The sequence below is a fragment of the Triticum dicoccoides genome, chromosome 1B (assembly GCF_002162155.2).
Source record: "Triticum dicoccoides isolate Atlit2015 ecotype Zavitan chromosome 1B, WEW_v2.0, whole genome shotgun sequence".
Taxonomy (NCBI): Eukaryota; Viridiplantae; Streptophyta; class Magnoliopsida; order Poales; family Poaceae; genus Triticum; species Triticum dicoccoides.
In genome coordinates, this window is record NC_041381.1 from 363,679,348 (window position 1) to 363,685,042 (window position 5,695).

Consider the following 5,695-nt stretch of genomic DNA (forward strand, 5'->3'; position numbering starts at 1 on the left):
TAGGTGGGGCTGCGACGTGTTGATCTTCCGCGGCCAGGCATGACCCAGGAAATTGTGTCCGGCCAAATGGGATCAAGCGTGCTGGGTAAGATGGTGCACCCCTGCAGGGAAGTTAATCTATTCGAATAGCCGTGATCTTCGGTAACAGGACGACTTGGAGTTGTACCTTGACCTTATGACAACTAGAACCGGATACTTAATAAAACACACCCTTCCAAGTGCCAGATACAACCCGGTGATCGCTTTTCTACAGGGCGACGAGGAGAGGATCGCCGGGTAGGTTTATGCTATGCGATGCTACTGGAGATGCTACTGGAGATGCTACTTGGAGATGCTACTTGGAGGACTTCAGTCTACTCTCTTCTACATGCTGCAAGGCAGAGGATGCCAGAAGCGTAGTCTTCGATAGGACTAGCTATCCCCCTATTATTCTGGCTTTCTGCAGTTCAGTCCACTGATATGGCCTCCTTACACATATACCCATGCATATGTAGTGTAGTTCCTTGCTTGCGAGTACTTTGGATGAGTACTCACGGTTGCTTTCTCCCCCCTTTTCCACCTTTCCTTTCTTTCTGGTTGTCGCAACCAGATGCTAGAGTCTAGGAGTCAGACGCCACCGTCGACGATGATTCCTACTACACTGGAGGTGCCTACTACTACGTGCAGGCCGCTGACAACGACCAGGAGTAGTTAGGAGGATCCCAGGCAGGAGGCCTACGCTTCTTTCGATCTGTATCCCAGTTTGTGCTAGCCTTCTTAAGGCAAACTTGTTTAACTTATGTCTGTACTCAGACTTTTGTTGCTTCCGCTGACTCGTCTATGATCGAGCACTTGTATTCGAGCCCTCGAGGCCCCTGGCTTGTATTATGATGCTTGTATGACTTATTTTATTTGTAGAGTTGTGTTGTGATATCTTCCCGTGAGTCCCTGATCTTGATCGTACACATTTGCGTGCATGATTAGTGTACGATTGAATCGGGGGCGTCACAAGTTGGTATCAGAGCCGACTGCCTGTAGGAATCCCCCTTTCCAACTCCTTGGCCGAAGTTAAGTCTAGACATTGCAAAACTTTTACTAACATGGCTGTGTGTCTTATGGGCACACGTCGCCATTGGGTGGTAGTAGGATCTTTTACTCCTCGGCCTTTACTCTGGGACTCTAATCTCTCCTCTATTCGGATTAAATGAAGTTTACTAAATCTAACAATAGGATCTCGTTATCACTTTCACCCGGAGAGCCCCTTGTTACTGATGATCGTCTGCTGCACCAGAAGACCCTGAAGATACTCTCCGCTGTTAACCCGAGAACTTGTGTTCATCGCGTTTGCAATTCCCCTTCCACCGCAAACCCTTATGGATAACTACTTGCAGTTGTTATTCTTACATTCATCCCCAGTTGGTCTTGTTATTACAAGATAACCTGAAAAACTCGTCGTTGTTTCGATAATCCTTTGAGCTTACTGCCTTGCTGTTCTTTGTCACCTGAATACCCCTACGGTTAATTATTGCACTTATCGAGTATCCGCTCATCCCCAGTTGTTCATGAGTTTCACAAAAGTCTTCAAAATACTATTCGATCTTCCGAAAATCCTTTGGAGCCTTTGGCTCTTGAAATTCTTGCTTGCTCGCATTATGGTTAATCCCATAAGTCTCGTAGTCTTATTGACATTCCTGGTCATTATCATTTTGGGTCTATTGACTCAATATGTTTGCGCATACGCGCAATCATCACTGGTCCTTATAAATTACCTTTCCGGCTAAGCTGCCATTCTTTTAACTGGAATTGGTTCTCGACCAGTCCAATTGTCGTTGATTGTATCCCTAATTCTATTCAGCTTATCCATTCTTGATCAGAGCATTTGCTCCTGATCCCTTGATTTGAAAATCATAATTACTTTGCTAATTAAGCGTTGAACTATTCAGCTATTCTATAAACCGATGCATTTGCAATCTTTCTTCCTCTGATTGGGTATCGATACTCATATCAGCCCCATTGTGGATCGCCATATCCACTGTTGGATTATTATCCGACAGTGTCCTTCACATTTGATCACTTTGTGAGTTCTTCCCCTGATACCTAATGCCTTTGTTAAGTTGTATCCTCCGCTTGGCCAACCATACTCTGCTTTCGGGCTTGTGTTATTTACTCTTGAAACTTGTGGTATATGTTTCTAAGAAGCCACTAAGGGTTGAACATATGCTTTCTCTAGACCGTGTGAACCCGAAAGTTTTCACGAGTCATACTCTTCTGGTGCTTCACCAGATAAAATTTCAACACTGCAACTTCATCGAACGTGAGAAGTGAATGAAAGGTTATGCATTGGAGAAGTGGGAGTCGACCTTGAACTTGTGTTCATGCCCATGGACACGATGTAGATCTTATCATTAAAGCTTCTCTTAAATAAATTATTCCTTTGGTATAAGTTCATCTTATATCTAGGATCTGGCCTTTTGCAACCATGGTTCCGACCATGATTGTTCGTCTTTGATCTCATTTCTCGGACAAGTTAAAACAATTGTCTTCTATGGATCAATACACCAGTCCAACCTTTACTTTGATCTTGTGTCGAGTATTACCCCCCTGGTATCTCGAGATTATCATGGAACTGCATAACTTTTTATGAGTTCTTCATCAAGTGCTACCTTCCCACTGATTCCAATTTTTTGCGGGCTCTGAGTTATTGAACACTCAAAGACACCGATAACTGAACCGAGTCCGCTCTTTGGTTCAACAACTCTTCAGTAAGCTTCTATAAGTACGAGTTTGTACCCGATCACGCCATTCCTAGCCTGTTTGGCTATATCATTGTCGTGACGATTCTAACTGTGCTACCTGGTCCTTATTCTCGGAGCACCAATTTTTGACGATGAACTAACCTTACGTCGATCCTCATCGTCATATCATTTCGCCTTGAACAACAAGCTTGGTTTCGAGTTTGTGTCGTACCCTTGGTTCCAATAACCTTTCACTTCATCATTACTTGACTTGATGTCGTTACCGATCGATTACATCTTCATGAACTCTCGCGACAAAGGTGTCGTGATCATCAACATTCTGAGCTCATCCAGGATATCAATTGAATTCATGATGAGAAATACCATCCTTGCCCTCGATGAATTGTATTATCGTCGACCACTTTATTGCCCTCCCACCAACACAAGCTTGTTCATGTTTGGTGTTATACCTTGAGTTCTTTGCTATCCAGCAATTGTTCTTCTTTACCTTCGAGTATTACCATCCTTTATGTCAAGAATGTTCTGAGATTGGTTCCACCTCTTGAGAATTCTTGACATAGAAATACTTCTCACCATCACCATTCTTTCTTGGTCCCCGTGTTAATTCCAACAAGTGAACGGTGTTGTTTGGATTCTTTCCTTCTAGCAACCCTATTTTTTGAAGTTAATGGTCGAAAGTTCATTCTTAGGCTATTGACTATTGAATCACCATTCTGACATTGGTCGTGCAACCCAACCCATATTTCGGGTGCACCTTTCAACCAATGTTTAATTGTGTATGTTTTCCTCGAGCATACATCACTATACCATTTGATCTGACAAATGTCATCTTCTTGTTCACATTATTGTGGAAATCCATCTTTTGAAAATCTCAATGAATTGTCGCTGAGTCAAGCAGCCACCTCCTCACCTCTCCTTGGTTTAATGATGAACTATTGTTTCAGGAACCCGCTCCCATAGTTCATTTCCCGAGAATCTTGCAATGCCATTTCAATGATTTGTGTTGCGCCTTTTCTTCTCGGACATCCTGAGTCTGAGGCATCATGACACCAATTGGATCTGAATCTCGGTCAGATATGATGGTTGGGACAACTTTCCAGGAGTTATGTTGTTTGTCCTTTGATGGCCCGGTAACATGATGTCATGCCTAGCACCCCCCTGGCTGGAGGACCTATCATTATGATTTCTTTTGCAAGGATACCCATTCCTCCTGGAGGAAGTGGTAGGACTTATTTTATAAGTTACTCCTGATGGATCATTGGTGTATCCGAAGTCGGGCCCTTGATTGAAACACCATATAATTGCTACCTGAAGCATGTCTGTGATACTCTGATTTTCAACAAGAACATTTGAAGCCCAATGCTAAATGTTTCCTGCTCAATTATCCAAACACCGTTGTATGGGTAATGTCATGAAATTTCTCTCCCCTACCTAAGGAGTTTTCTACCTAATATCTTGTCATGGATATCTTGCTCTGCTTGTCCTTGGGAAGGATATACCCCTAATATACGTGTTTAAGCACATTTTCCTTCCCGTTGTTTTGTTCAAACTTTCTTGTAAACTACTTAACCAAGCACGGTAATCCCCTGCTTAGGTAAACACCTCGGTGTACCTTCCTGTCTGGTGTAACCCTGTTTCTACTGTTGATGACTTCCGGTAACCGCCGATGGACGAGAACTTTGCCTATTGGTCCGCCTCGTTCAACGAGCAGGAAGGTGGTTCTCTTCGTCCCTCGCCCTTGGTACCAACGTTGTTGCCGACATAACTGACATGGTACTCTCTGACATGCCTTGCTATCATGACCGTGAAAGATGTCACTGCTCCTATTAAAAAAAATAATAATAAAACCACATGGTGGGCCCATAACCCACAGTTCCACAGGATCGAAACCTGACTCTCCGGCACACCCATATCTCCGAAGTTATTCCTCACGATTGGCTTCGTATGAAGATCACCAACCACCTTCCTAGAGACGATCTATTCTGGTATCAGATGCAATACTTATTCTCGTTGCTCTGGACCCCTTTCACCCTTTGTTTCAGGCATCGAACGATTGCCTACCCGCTCGAAACTTCTCATGGTACCTCCGTACTTTGCTCTCGATACTTTCTTTAGTTTCAATTCGGGAGTTACTTCCCACCACCTTCCCTGTGTTGTTGACCAGATAATCAACCTTGCAGAGGTTCGTTCCCCCGGAATACCCCCCCTTTTGTTCTTTCTTAAGTACGATGGAGATCCTGAAGGAAGGACGACGATTTCATCATGATGCATTGAGGCATAGGAGTGAAGACATCAATGCTATGGATCCACCTCTTCGAGGAGAGCAACCAAAGACGAGAAGATCCATTAGAATATCGTAACCTAGTCTTTCCCCTTACTCCCCTCTTAAATCTCGGGACGAGATTTCTTGTAGTGGAGGAGAATTGTGACGCCCGGTTAATCAAGCTACAGTAATCCCCTACTAATGATGACACATCACCTCTGTCACTGTAATTAATCTCGGGTTAATTCAAAACTGTTTCGAAATTCAAATTCAAATCTATGATAGCAATAAAAGTTTTCAAAAATTTAAAACTAAAATGTTCGGGGGTTGCCAAATATTGCATCGGTAATTATGGTGGAGTAAACACATTTTTATAAAATGTCTAAGTAATTTAAAATGAGTTAAAACAGAAAAGTAAATTAAAAAAAAAGAAAATACAAAAGAGAAACAAAAAAGAAAAAAAGAAAAAAAAACTAAAGGGGGAGAAGCCCCCCCCCCTCTGGACCGCGGCCCAGCTGGCCATCGGGCCAACCAGGCCGGCCCAGGTCGGCCCCCACTCCCTCTCCTTATCCCCCACCCCGCAAACCCTAGGCACCGACACCCCCCCACTTCCCCCACGATCCCCTTCTCCTCCCCCCACCGATCTGGATCGGGATCGGCCCCGATCCCGTCGACCCCGACGCCCAGCGCTCGCCGC